Source organism: Triticum aestivum, chromosome 5B (assembly GCF_018294505.1).
Source record: "Triticum aestivum cultivar Chinese Spring chromosome 5B, IWGSC CS RefSeq v2.1, whole genome shotgun sequence".
Taxonomy (NCBI): Eukaryota; Viridiplantae; Streptophyta; class Magnoliopsida; order Poales; family Poaceae; genus Triticum; species Triticum aestivum.
The window spans coordinates 449,999,807-450,014,993 of NC_057807.1; positions in this window are offsets into that span (position 1 = coordinate 449,999,807).

Consider the following 15,187-nt stretch of genomic DNA (forward strand, 5'->3'; position numbering starts at 1 on the left):
TGATGGCCCATGGAGATGCTTCCTTTTGGCCTAGCGCGGTTACGGACATATTTCTTTAGGACTCCCATGAACCTCTCAAAGGGGTACATATTGTGTAGAAATACGGGGCCCGGAATGACAATCTCGTCAACTAGATGAACTAGGACGTGCGTCATGGTATTGAAGAAGGATGGTGGGAACACCAGCTCGAAACTGACAAGACATTGCACTACATCACTCCTTAGCCTTGGTATGATTTCTGGATCGATCACCTTCTGAGAGATTGCATTGAGGAATGCACATAGCTTCACAATGGCTAATCGGACGTTTTCCGGTAGAAGCCCCCTCAATGCAACCGGAAGCAGTTGCGTCATAATCACGTGGCAGTCATGAGACTTTAGGTTCTGAAACTTTTTGTCTGCCATATTTATTATTCCTTTTATATTAGACGAGAAGCCAGTCGGGACCTTCATACTAAGCAGGCATTCAAAGAAGATTTCCTTCTCTTCTTTGGTAAGAGCATAGCTGGCAGGACCTTCATACTGCTTTGGAGGCATGCCGTCTTTTTCGTGCAAACGTTGTAGGTCCTCCCGTGCCTCAGCTGTATCTTTTGTCTTCCCATACACGCCCAAGAAGCCTAGCAGATTCACGCAAAGGTTCTTCATCACGTGCATCACGTCGATCGAAGAGCGGACCTCTAGGTCTTTCCAGTAGGGTAGGTCCCAAAATATAGATTTCTTCTTCCACATGGGTGTGTGTCCCCCAGCGTCACTCGGAACAGCTAGTGCGCCGGGAACCTTTCCAAAGATTACGTGTAAATCATTGACCATAGCAAGTATCTGATCACCGATACGCATGGCAGGCTTCTTCCAGTGATCTGCCTTGCCTTTGAAATGCTTGCCTTTCTTTCAACATTGATGGTTGGTCGGAAGAAATCGACGATGGCCCAGGTACACATTCTTCCTGCAGCTTGCCAGGTATATACTATCGGTGTCAAGTAAACAGTGCGTGCATGCATGGTATCCCTTGTTTGTCTGTCCTGAAAGGTTACTGAGAGCGGGCCAATCGTTGATGGTCACGAACAACAACGCCTTTAGGTTAAATTCCTCATGTTTGTGCTCATCCCATGTACGTACACCGTTTCCATTCCACAGCTGTAAAAGTTCTTCAACTAATGACCATAGGTACACATCAATGTCGTTGCCGGGTTGCTTAGGGCCTTGGATGAGAACTGGCATCATAATGAACTTCCGCTTCATGCACATCCAAGGAGGAAGGTTATACATACATAGAGTCACGGGTCAGGTGCTGTGATTGCTGCTCTGCTTTCTGAAAGGATTAATGCCATCCGCGCTTAAAGCAAACCATACGTTCCTTGGCTCACTTGCAAACTCATCCCAGTACTTTCTCTCGATTTTTCTCCACTACGACCCGTCAGCGGGTGCTCTCAACTTCCCGTCTTTCTTACGGTCCTCACTGTGCCATCGCATCAACTTGGCATGCTCTCCATTTCTGAACAGACGTTTCAACCGTGGTATTATAGGAGCATACCACATCACCTTCGCAGGAACCCTCTTCCTGGGGGGCTCGCCGTCAACATCACCAGGGTCATCTCGTCTGATCTTATACCGTAATGCACTGCATACCGGGCATGCGTTCAGATCCTTGTACGCACCACGGAAGAGGATGCAGTCATTAGGGCATGCATGTATCTTCTGCACCTCCAATCCTAGAGGGCATACGACCTTCTTTGCTGCGTATGTACTGTTGGGCAATTTGTTATCTTTTGGAAGCTTCTTCTTCAATATTTTCAGTAGCTTCTCAAATCCTTTGTCAGGCACAGCATTCTCTGCCTTCCACTGCAGCAATTCCAGTACGGTACCGAGCTTTGTGTTGCCATCTTCGCAATTGGGGTACAGCCCATTTTTGTGGTCCTTTAACATGCGATCGAACTTCAGCTTCTCCTTTTGACTTTCGCATTGCGTCCTTGCATTGACAATGACCCGACGGAGATCATCATCATCGGGCACATCGTCTGGTTCCTCTTGATCTTCAGCAGCTTCGCCCATTGCAGCATCATCATGCACATTGTCTGGTTCCTCTTGATCTTCAGTAGCATCACCGTATTCAGGGGGAAATAGTTGTCATTGTACTCTTCTTCTTCGCCGTCTTCCATCATAACCCCTATTTCTCCGTGCCTCGTCCAAACATTATAGTGTGGCATGAAACCCTTGTAAAGCAGGTGGGTGTGGAGGATTTTCCGGTCAGAGTAAGACTTCGTATTCCCACATATAGGGCATGGACAACACATAAAACCATTCTGCTTGTTTGCCTCAGCCACTTCGAGAAAATCATGCACGCCCTTAATGTACTCGGAGGTGTGTCTTGAACCGTACATCCATTGCCGGTTCATCTGCGTGCATTATATATAATTAAGTGTGTCAAAAATCATTACAGAACATCATGAATAGATAATTAAGTGACCAAATTAATAGAAGTTCATCATCACATTAAAACCAAAGTACATACATAGTTCTCATCTAACAACATAAAGCTCTGCAGAGCATCTAAATTAATTAAACCATACACTGAAACTATGTAAAACATTTCAATGCGAAAACAAATGCGATCATAATCGCAACCAATGTAACAACTGATCCAACGGCATAATGATACCAAGCCTCGGTATGAATGGCATATTTTCTAATCTTTCTAATCTTCAAGCGCATTGCATCCATCTTGATCTTGTGATCATCGACGACATCCGCAACATGCAACTCCAATATCATCTTCTCCTCCTCAATTTTTCTAATTTTTTCCTTCAACAAATTGTTTTCTTCTTCAACTAAATTTAACCTCTCGACAATAAGGTCGGTTGGAATTTCCGGTTCAACAACCTCCTAGATAAATAAAATCTATGTCACGTTGGTCGGCATAATTGTCATAAACAATAAATGAACCAATATTTATGAAAAGATAATATATACCACATCTGAATCATAGACAGGACGAGGGCCGACGAGGGCGGATACCAAAACCATCGCACTATATAAGATGCAATAATAAAAGTAAGAAAATTATACAAGTATCTATATAAATATACAAGTAAGATTTTTTTCCTTTCAGAAAGAAAATAAGAACAAGAGGCTCACCACGGTGGTGCCGGCGACAAGATCGGCGAGGGCGATCGACGGCGGTGAAGACGGGGACGGGACGTGACGGACCGCTAAACCTAGACAAATATTAAGGAAAATGGAGCTTGGAGGTCGAGCTTGGAGAGGAGAAAGCTTAAGTAGTGTGGCTCGGGCATTCCATCGAACACCTCGTGTGCATAGGAGGTGAGCTAGAGCACCACAAAGCTCTCCCCTCGCCGGCCACGAAAAAGAGAGCACTGGGAGTGCTCTGCTCGCGGGCGAGGGGTAGATATAGGCAACTAATTGGTCCCGGTTCGTGCCACGAACCGGGACTAAAGGGCAGCCTTTGGTCCCGGTTCACTACACCAACCGGGACCAATGGTTGTGGGCCAGGAGCGAGGCGCATTGGTCCCGGTTCGTCCCACTAACCGGAACCAATAGGTCCAGCCGAACCGGGACCAATGGTCCACATGGCCCGGCCGGCCCCCGGGGCTCACGAACCGGGTCCAATGCCCCCATTGGTCCCGGTTCTGGATTGAACCGGGACTAATGGGCTGACCCGGCTTGGACCATTGCCCCCTTTTCTACTAGTGTTTGGTTCTTCTCTGAATTCTTATATGCATGATTTGATATCTTTGCAAGTCTCTTCGAATTATCGGTTTAGTTTGGCTTATTAGATTGATGTTTCTTGTAATCTAAGAAGTGCTTAACTTTGGATTCAATCTTGCGGTGTCATTTCCCAGTGACAGTAGGGGCAGCAAGGCATATATTGTATTGTTGCCATCGAGGATACAAAGATGGGGTTTTCATCATATTGATTGAGTTAATTCCTCTACATCATGTCATCTTACTTAATGCATTACTTTGTTCTTCATGAACTTAATACTCTTGATGCAGGCAGGAGTTGGTCGATGTGTGGAGTAATAGTAGTAGATGCAGAATCGTTTCGGTCTACTTGACACGGACGTGATGCCTATGTTCATGATCATTTCCTTAGTTATTGTTATAACTATGCGCTTTTCTATCAATTGCTCGGCAGTAATTTGTTCACCCACCATAATATTTGCTAACTTGAGAGAAGCCACTAGTGAAACCTATGGCCCCCGGGTCTTTTTTCCATCTTACAAGTTCTCGTTTACATCTTACTAGTTTCCGATCTACTATTTTGTAATCTTTTACTTTCCGATCCATAAACCAAAAATACAAAAAATATTTTAATTTACCACTTATCTATCTCTATCAGATCTCACTTTTGCAAGTGACAGTGAATGGATTGACAACCCCTTTATCACGTTGGGTGCAAGTTATTGATTGTTTGTGCAGGTATTTGGTGACTTGTGCGTTGTCTCCTACTGGATTGATACCTTGGTTCTCAAAACTGAGAGAAATACTTACGCTACTTTGCTGCATCACCCTTTCCTCTTGAATGGAAAACCAACGCAAGCTCAAGAGGTAGCAGCTCTCATTTTGTATCAACTGAGTCATGCCATCTTTCCTTTTCCTTTGTCAACTCCCCACCAGTACTACATCATCAAATGTGTTAAGAGTCATTGTCTCTTCTCCTTTGATCGTTTCTAGGTTCTAGGACGGACTGTACGCCCCCCCCCCCTCCCCCCGCGCACGCTCACTTAGAACATTTTCATAAGTAAAGTATCATTAACTGAGATGTTAGAGTGCCAACATGTCACTTGTAGAACATTTCAGCATGTTAGATTTGGTTGTAAGAGGGTATTCCCACCCATTACATTAAGCAACAGGTACGCTTGCGGAGAAAAAATTGTTATGTGTTTTTCGTATCCATGAGTATCGAATATATAATTTACAAACAAAAATCAATAGAGATAGCATGAATCTTATGGACTTCACATCTCATCATCTGTTGTCATTGCTCCCACCACCACCACCATCGGATGTGCGATGTGCAGGAGATAAAGGCAAACATAATACTTTGGATTTCATGTCTCATCGCGTGTTGCACATCGTCGTGGTGGTACAGGAAACAAACCACAGATCCACACCTATCTGGAAGACCTAGCGGCCGCCCTGGATTGAACCCTCATGGTCGGCGTATCATGTGGCTTTGGTGATGGCACCCTCATTGGATGAGGCCGTCTACATACAATGTTGCGAAGGCTTGTGCCGCCACAGACGAGCGGAGTGGCATATGATCCGCTTGCTCGCAGGAGCACACGAGAAACCCATGGCTTGATCATCTCCATGTTATCTACGTCCCTCTGATGCATAGTTCTGTTTATGATAGTAGATAAGCGACAATGTGATGCTCATCATCGATGCTGTAATTCTGGTGTCCATGGCCACCATGTCTCATGCGAGGTGGTTGCATTATAACGATGGTTGGATGCAAGTCTGATTAAACTGCACGCATTGACCAATTCACCAATAAGTTTTAGCGGACAGGACAAGGACGGGAGATGTATTTCAACCCTCCTCCTTGTCCTCTAGGCTCCATCATTTCTTAGCGTTACATCTGATGTATGCCGGATTTTTTTAAAGAAAAATATTGCACTACATGGGCCTTGAATTTAATACATCTCCGTTCTATTACCATGTTAAATCGTACTCCATCGGTTTCTAAAACTATACCAACTTTGCACTAAATCTGTGACACTTAGTTTGCGACGAAGAAAGTATGAAAGTTTGATAATGGAAGAAAGATGGGCCATATATTTCAACACACTTAGCATATAAAAGTTTTTCACGTTTTGTTTCATGTATCTTTGACTACACATTTTCTAATATTTAATAAGAAAATTAATAGTTGAAACAATCTATTTTTAAAAAAATCTATTTATCAAACATCATAGTAGTACAAGGAAACATCAGAAGTAAAAGAAAATACATCCAGGTGCATAGACCACCAACGACGACTACAATTCAAATAATCTACTTAAAGTCTCTTTTTTTGGCGAGGAATCTACTTAAAGTCTAACTACAGTAAACAAAGTACATTTGTACACCTAACTAGGAAGATTCTTGTAACATACTTGCTAGCGTACTTGCACAACAACTGGCTGCGGTACGTAGCTGGTCTCATACTCCCATTGACATTTGAGCGTGACTTGCCTCACTGGTCGGCGTGCCATTAATCACAACACGGCAAATAGCATCATCATTGATCCGTGTATGGGTGGGCCCAGCAGGCAACACCAACACAACGAAGCGGCATTTCCTCCCGATGCGCTATTGCGTACCGCAAAGAATCAACAGTGCCAGCGCGCATTTTTTCCGGAGGAAGACGACGAGGAGAGAACCATCACTGGTCAAGACTTATCCATCAGAGCTATAAAAACCGGACCAAACACACAACGGTACGTGTGCCATCGGTTGCACCCACATGCGCACAGATGGATTTTCGTCCGAAATAGGGACTCCTCCCCGTCCCGAACGTGCGTGTGTTCTATAGATATTTGTGTCAAACATTCAAGTTTTGACCATTTTGTTCTCCATATGTTTGTTAGCTTAAAAGAGAGTCTGTTACGTGCTAGTGAAGTTTGTGAAACACGTGTGTGCCGGTACTTGGAACGATGTTCGACATGGATGCACGTCCGTGTCAAATAGTGTGACCACTTTAATGTCAAGGTTTGATTCTACGTTTAAATAATTAAGGGACCGCCTACTTCACAGCTGCCTGATGTTTTTCTCATGAGGTGTTGGATCAACATCCAATGGTTGTGTTTTAACTATATTAAATCGATGGTTCGTTTGCCGGTTTGGGCTCTCAGAGACGGTCGTAGGGGTATGGCATACCTACGTCCGTTCATAGGGTTGAGCGTTTGTGTGTATTTATGAACGTACATGCATCTACTTTGTTTGGAGACACTGAACTGCAAGGTGAAAAAAATTGAAGGAGGAGGTTGCACTGTGAGAATTGTAGTAGCTCGGTAGCTCTCGCCATTTGAAGAAATAATGCATACATTTTCTTGAACCAAGTAATATTTCCTATCCTAGAACCACATGCAAAACTATGAAAAAAATTTCAAGGTAACGTCCCTCACGCTCCTTGCAAAATTGGAAATTATCTTTCTTTCTTTTCCCATGCTATGCACCCAAATACCAGTTTTATGCACCATTGTATTCTTTGATTATCTTTGGAGCGTAGGAATGAGAAACATAGAATATAAAAACAAAGAAGTGAGATGTCTCTATTTTTCGTTGGTTTCAAAACATGAGAATGTTGCAGCGCATGCCCTTGGATGCTGCACTGGAGGTAAATGGAAATAATTATGGAGGGTTGAAGAGACATATTAGAAATAAGTGTATTGGACTTCTCAAGAAAAAAACAAAAGAAAATAAGGTGTGAGCCAATGTTAAAATTCAAATGCACTAAAGGGCGTTGGTATATGCATCCAAAAGGAATTTCGCAGCATCATTCATATGATCCATAGACCTTCCTTTACGAAATGACTTGATCAATAATATTTATTCCCAACGAGATTTCGTATAGAATAGAATGTCAGAGAAACCAAACATACATGGAACATGAGGAAACAAGAGAAAAAGTGAAGAGAGCCTCGAAAGTCCTCTTCTGCTCCCAACCTGAAATGAGCTAGAGATGAACGGCAAAATCAGAAAAAACTCAAAAAAGAACTGATTCTTTTGTGCCAAACTTTGACAAATGTTTCGTATGCTTGACAAATTTCATCACAAAATTACAGCCGTGCAAGTCAAGGCAAAAAAGACAAAACAAAATCAGAACTCCAAAATGTTTCCAAAATTAGCATTTTTGGATTATCATTTTTTTACCACGACTTACACGAATATCCTTTCATGATAAATTTTTTGACCACACAAATTTTTTGTCAAAGTTTAGCACAAGAAAAGTTCAGATTTCTTTACTATTCTTTTGATTTTAGTATTCATTAGGGAGCATTTGAACTTGCGAGCAAATACTCCATGTCCAGAGAGACTTTCCTTTTGTGACAGAAAAGTAAGGAGAGCTTGGGGTCAGTGTTTAGAAATTGTGCCCGATACAAAAGTAGCGAGAGTTGATGCACCACAAAAGGTATCGATACCAAGATATTGAGATCTTTCGGTCCTCTCCATGGCAGGCAGATCGAGCCAAAGACCCCTTGGCAGGCAGATCGAGCCAAAGACCCCTAAAAAAACTTGTTGATCCAAACGTCCCATATACACAAAATTTGAAAGATTCAAAAATCTCTAATCTTCTATGAAAACCCTACAATCTAAGGACGCCCTCCATCTTTCGTCAAAAAAGAAACGAGGCCCTCCATTAATATCATTACAATGGAAACTTCACTAGTTTCCCTTTATTTATTTTCTACGAAAGTTATTTTTTAGAGAAAAGGCCAAGGCCCGACTTTATAGATAAAGCCACCAGGCAGCGTCACGGATACCACAGGTTCACAGGAAATCATAACCACACAGAGGAGTTTAAGAGAAACCTAAGCAAGCATGATACAGGCAAGTGCCATACACAGCGCGCAGGCCGGGGAGGAGAAAGACCAAATGTCCGCAAACGACAGCACCAAATTATACGGCAGGGCTCGTCCCGGATATCTGAGAAGTCGAAGCCCGAATTTTGTTGATGAGCAGGTCCAGGGCGTCCCGATCAGGCTCCTTAGTCAATGATCTCCACTGCTGCAAGAATATACATGATTTGAATAGAACATCAGCAGGTTTAGATGGGAAGGTAAGCTCAATAGTAAATTTGTTTCTAATATTCCATAAGGCCCAGCATAAGGCTCCCAAGCCAACCCAAAATACCCTCTTGGTGACCCCGACCAAACTTTTAGCTAGAGTTCTAATATCAGAAAAAGAGGAGGGATTCCAAGAAACCCAAAGCCAAGATCTGACGCAAGACCAAACTAATTTGGCAAGTACACAGTTGAAAAAGATGTGGTCGGAATTTTCCAAGGCCCCACACAGGTTACAGAATTCAGAGCCCGGCCCATTGCGTTTTTTGATCTGATCAGCAGTAGGGAGGCGACCACGAAAGGCCTGCCAGAGAAAAATCTTAATTTTCGGAGGAACCCTTGATTTCCAGACACAAGAGAATCTAGCAGAGGGGGTACCACCAATGAGTCTAGAATACAACGACTTAACCGAAAATTTACCAGAGGCCGAAAGTGGCCAAAACACCGAGTCAGCCGACTCCGAGAGCACGGGGAAGAGGGCAGAGAGGCTTTGCCAATCTTCCAACTCTTCAGGAGACAGAGCCCGACGGAAAGCCAGATCCCAATTATTAGCAGCCAGCTCCGCGATGGAGATCTGCGGATTGGGACAATAAGAAAACAAAATCGGAAAGCTCACGGCAAGTGGGGCATCCCCAGACCACCAATCCAACCAAAAACGAACAGCAGACCCATTCCCCACAGAAAACTTGACATGCTCCAAAATAATCGGCCTAACTTTAACAAGAGCTTTCCAGAACTGAGAACCACGCCGCGCGGGGGCAAACATAGGATCGGAGTGGGGGAAATATTTGGCCTTAAGAATCGAAAACCACAGCGACCCGGCCCCCACAGTCATAATTTTCCACCACCACTTGATGAGCAAACACATGTTCATCACCCGAGTGTTAATAATGCCTAACCCCCCAAGGTTTTTAGGCCTACACATCAGTTGCCACTTAACCAGCCTATATTTTCTTTTGTTATCAGCTGAATTCCAGTAGAAGCCACCCCTATGTTTGTCGAAGCCAGAATGCACGCCATTCGTGAGAAGATAGAAGCCCATAAGAAACATAGGGAGAGAAGACAGGCAAGAATTGATTAAAGCCACTTTGCCTGCATTGGTATTATATCTACCCCTCCACGGGAGCACCCTGTTTCCTACTTTAGCAACCACCGGAGCGAAGTCCTTCGCATGAAGGATACCAGGAGAGATAGGAAGTCCTAAATACTTGAAAGGGAAAGAACCTAAAGCGCAGTTAAGGAGCCTGGCAACTCGCAAGGCTTCCGCCCCGTCCACACCCGTCACCAGAACCTCACTCTTGGCGAAATTGATCTTCAGACCCGAAACAGCTTCGAAACACAGCAAGATGAATTTAAGATTGGCAATACAGGCATTATCCAACTCCACCAATATGATTGTATCATCAGCGTATTGCAGATGGGAGACACCTTCCGGCAGAAGATGGGAGATCACGGGGGTAATGTGCCCACAACGGGCCGCCTTGGAGAGCATGCAAGAGAAGGCGTCGGCCACAAAGTTAAAGAGAACCGGGGAGGCTGGATCCCCTTGGCGAAGGCCCCTGCCATTCGCAAAGAAGTTACTAATAACGCCATTCACAGCAACAGCAGTATGGCCACCTGAGACCAACTGCATGATACGATGGACATAAGCACCGTCGAACCCTTTGGCAAGAAGGACCTGCTTGAGGAAAGGCCAACTGACCGAGTCATACGCTTTTTCAAAGTCTAACTTAAGAATAACCGCTTTAGCTTTTCGCGCGTGAAGGTCGTGAACAATCTCATGAAGGGAAAGAATGCCATCTAGAATGAATCGCCCTTTGATAAAAGCAGATTGAAAGGGGCTAATAACTCTGTGCGCAACCGGGGACAGCCGATTCACAAAGCCTTTGGAAGGGAATTTGGCAAAGTTGTTAATCAACGCTATAGGCCGAAATTGGGAAATAACATCAGCACCCTTGACCTTCGGAATCAGGGATATTACAGCGTAATTCAGACGAGAGATATCGACAGTCCCAAGACAGAAACCCTGAATAACGCTACACACCAACTGTTTCAACTGGGGCCAAAATCTCCGAAAGAAAGGAATGGAAAAGCCATCTGGCCCAGATGCTGCATTGGGGTTAGCAGAATTAACCACGTCCCAGATTTCCTGATCAGAGAGCGGGATCATCAAGGAGGCATTCTCCTCGGGGGAAATTTTAAGACCAGAACTCCAAAGGTGGGGGGAAATGGACAAGCCCGATTGAGGTTTAGCCCCTAACAAAGACGAGAAGAAATCCACTACATGAGCTAGAATCACCGACTGATCAGAGGAGCGCAGACCATTAATCATCAAACTGTTAATGTCACAGCGCCTACGCCTACCGTTCGCAATCGCAAAAAAATATGCGGTAGGAGCGTCCCCTTTGAGTGTCCAATTAAGAGTGCCCCTCTGGCGCCAGTAAATCTCAGCCTGATGATGCAGCTGCAAAAGTGCAGCCTCCAGATTATAACGAACGGCCCATCCATCGTCAGAGAGCCCAATAGAGTTAGCAGTACGATCCAGCTCCAGGATCTGATTTTCAAGAAAGGCTTTGGAGCGTCGATCCTCCGCCGCACGGTTACGCGACCACCCTCTAAGAAATTTGCGAAGGGAATAGGAGCAAGAATGCAGGTCATCCAGAGGGCCAAAGGAGCGGAGGTTGGAGGAAAGGGAGTGGGAAATTTTCGCAGCAACCATATCGACAAAGCCGTCAACCGACAGCCAAGAAGCATCAAACTGAAATCTAGCCGGAGGTCTATTGCAGATGGAACCATCGTCAAGAATCAAGGGGGTATGATCAGACCCGACAATGCATTTAGCGAGAAGATAAGACCTAGGGAACAGGGCATCCCACCTGGGACCAAGGAAAACACGATCCAGCACGGATCTAATAGGGTTAGCCTGATGATTAGACCAAGTAAAGCGAGCTCCCCCCCGAGGAAGCTCACAAATGGCGTTAGCACTAATGAAGTCATTAAAAGCATTGGCTAAAGACCAAGAGAAATTATTATTATTCTTGTCAAGAGGGCAACGCAGCAAGTTAAAGTCTCCCCCAATAATCATCGGTAAAGTACAAGACTCAATCTTGGTCGAGAGTTCATTAAGGAAAAGATTCGACAGAGAGTGGTCCGCAGGCCCATAAACAACGATGTACTCACAGAGGGTATTCATAGATTTGTGAGACAGAACAACACTAGCCCAAAAAAACCCATGATCAAAAGCAACGAAATCAAAAATATCCTTATTAGAGCCAATCAAAATCCCGCCAGAGTGTCCCGAAGCAGGTAAGAATTGCCAATGAAATCTATCCATACCCACGATAGCAGAGAGCTCACTAGGGGAGAAGGAATCCTTAAAAGTTTCAACCAGCCCCACAAAATCAATAGAGTTAGAACGAACCAAATCTTTAAGTTGGTCATGGCGCCCCCTAGCACCGAACCCCCTTATATTCCAGAATAAAGCCCTCATTTATACGACAGGTTCTTGATATGGAGACTCGACCTGCAGGGGGCCATGTAGGATTTAGAACGTTTATTAGCGCCCCTCTTGGCAGGACAGGAAGGGGGCTGGCCACTACCAGCACCCGAAGCCTCCCCCGCAGCACAGCCAGCATCCGCGACCCGCGAGGCAACAGCCTCTTTGGCTTTCGCAATGGCTGCCTGAGCCAATTCATTAGCCCGAATAATGGCAAGAAGCGAAATAGGAGAACCAACAGAAGAATCGACCACCACACCCACATCCGACATAATGTTTAAAGATGATCATCAGACATCAAAGATAAAACCACCCGAACCGGAGAAGCAGCGGCAAATGAGGATGGGGAGGTACCTAGGGGAGGGAGGTCCTTCGCCGCAACCCGCTTCTTCGCCCGTTCCAAGATAGAACCACCAGAGTGCGCCACCCGTCTACCTTTACGGGCCGTGGACACGGGGGAACGGATGGCAGGCGACCACACAGCAGGAGAGCCAACATGGGGGCCTGAGCGGGACATGGAGCCCAGACCTTGATCAAGACGCTGACAAATCCCCGTCATTGATTGCTTCGAGCCCGACGAGTTCCGGCTCTTAGCCGAGTACTTGCGCACTGAGGATTTCTTCCTCGAGGGGGGCTGGGATTCCATCATATCACGAGCAGGAGAGACAGGAAGATCTTCAATTCCCGAGCGGGTGGGGGAGAGAGGGCGAGCAGGAAGATTGGAGCAAGCACCAGACATAGGAGTGGCCGAGCAAGGCGGAGCCTTTGGCAGATCAGCGGTAGTAGTAGGAGCATTCTGAGCAGCAGGGGGGATCACCGAGTCATCACGAGGGGCATCACCATCAGGCGCTTGAGATTGAAACAACTCCCGTTCTGAGTCTGCCAGTCCATCCCATTCGGATTGAGTGAAGCGGAGATTAGACCCAAAGCTCTGATTAGGGCCACCAAAGGAACCATCCCCTTCCTTGTCCTGCTTATCATGCTTATCCGAAGGATTAACAGACGGAGGAGGGGGGGAGGTGGAGCTTGGAAAGCCGCCGCCGCCCCCTCCACCCGCTCCCGCAGTCTGATGCCATTGGGAGATGGGTAAACATCAATGAAACCATGCACCCGTTCAGGGTCAACGCACCAAATCTTCATCCTAGCAGGACCAACCTTGTTCAGAGACTCCTCATCCACCTCAATGGGTTTCCCAATCAGAACCCCAAAGGACATGAGAAAAGCAGACGAGCGCAGGCCAGCCGGCAGATCCTCGATCAACACCCACACTTGAGAGAGAGGGCCAACCGCAGTACCATTGTATGAAGCCGCTTTAACAGAAACCACCAGTTGGTTAAGGGGCAAGGTGAAACTGGTGCAGGAAGCGATCATACGCAGGCATTCTTTGGAGGGGAACACCATAGAGAAGTCAAAGTCCGATAGCTGCACCACTTGCCAGTCCCAACTAGCCACATCCCAAATGCGGAGCCCTTCCAGAAGAGTTTGGGGCGAGATCTTTTGGTCCTTGACAAAGACAATCGCCACATTGGACAGCGCAGGTGCCACCTCCCGAACAGGCAGGTCACCATCAAAGGCGAAGAAAGAGCAACCAGGAAGGCCCATACCAAACTGGAAGACCGCGGGAGGCTTCTGCCTATCCATGCAGTTGACCGTGAGGTGACCATCAGAACGGCAAATCAAGCAGAATGGGGGGTTGGTGCAGCGAGACTGGAAGTGCCCCGGTCTGTGGCAGGCAAAACAGGTGAGCGCCGAAGGGTTGCTGTGGGAGGAAGGGGAGGGGCGGGGTTGCTGATGCGCCGGAGGAGGAGGAAGGATCCCATCCCCCATGCCCGGAGGGAGGGGCGCCCCCGAGGCCGGACCAGGTGGCCAACGCGCCGACCCTGCGAAGGAGCGAGGCGACGGACGAAAACCAGATCCAGCCCCAAACGCGCGAGGAGGCGGGGGAGGCAGGGGCCGAGACGGGGCAGACGAGCCCCGCCCCGCACCCTGAGTAGGAAGGGAAGCCGAGGACGAAGATACCCCACCGCCGGAGGCCACCGCCGCCTCCCACGGATCCAGCACCGGAGAGGGAGAAGGACCAGATCCAGAGCCCTGCGGACCAGATCCAGTCACCCCATCCCTCTCCGAGCGCTGCACCCGCTCCGGACCCGAAGCCCAGGCGTCGCGGCCACGAGCCGCCTGCTCGCGCGCCGCCTGCTCCGACTCCAGCTTGGAGCGGAGCGAGGCCTCTAGCTCCAGATCCACCGCGGAGGCGGGGGAGTCCTCGCGGCACCGCTTGCTACCAGAAAGCGCCTCGCAGGAAGATCCCCTAGATTTGTCCATGAAGATCACCGCAGCAAAAGTAAGAAGGAGGGGTGGAGGTGGAGGGGATCTAAAGACGCGACGGATGGGAAGGCGATAGCGGCGCAAATCAGAGGCGGAAGCAGGAAACCCTAGCATGGGGGACGCCGAACCGCGTGGGATCCATATATAGCCCGAGCGAGCCGTGCCCCCCTGGGCCCGACTCGCCAAATGGGCCGAAAGAGGATGGGGAGCCGGTAGCCGGGTGTTGGGCCCAACTGGGCCAAAAGAAACGAGCGGGGGAAAATCAACCACCGAAGAAAGGAGGGGGGAGGCCCACTAGCCAACACCGCCCCGATAGGCCCATCAGGCCCACACGGAGGGCAGGCCCGCAGGCCGGAGGCCACCGCACTGAGATCTGGATCTAGGGTACACGGGGCAACCGCCGGCCCCGCCGACGCCGCCACCGGCGATGAAGCCACAGCAGCCAAAGACGGAGAGGGAGAGGGAGAGGGAGATGGAGATGGGGAGCCTCCAAGCTCCCCATCAGGAGCACAACCCAAGATACCAGGAGCAGGAGATGCGACCGCAAACTTACCAGATTTACGCCGACGCCGCGAGAT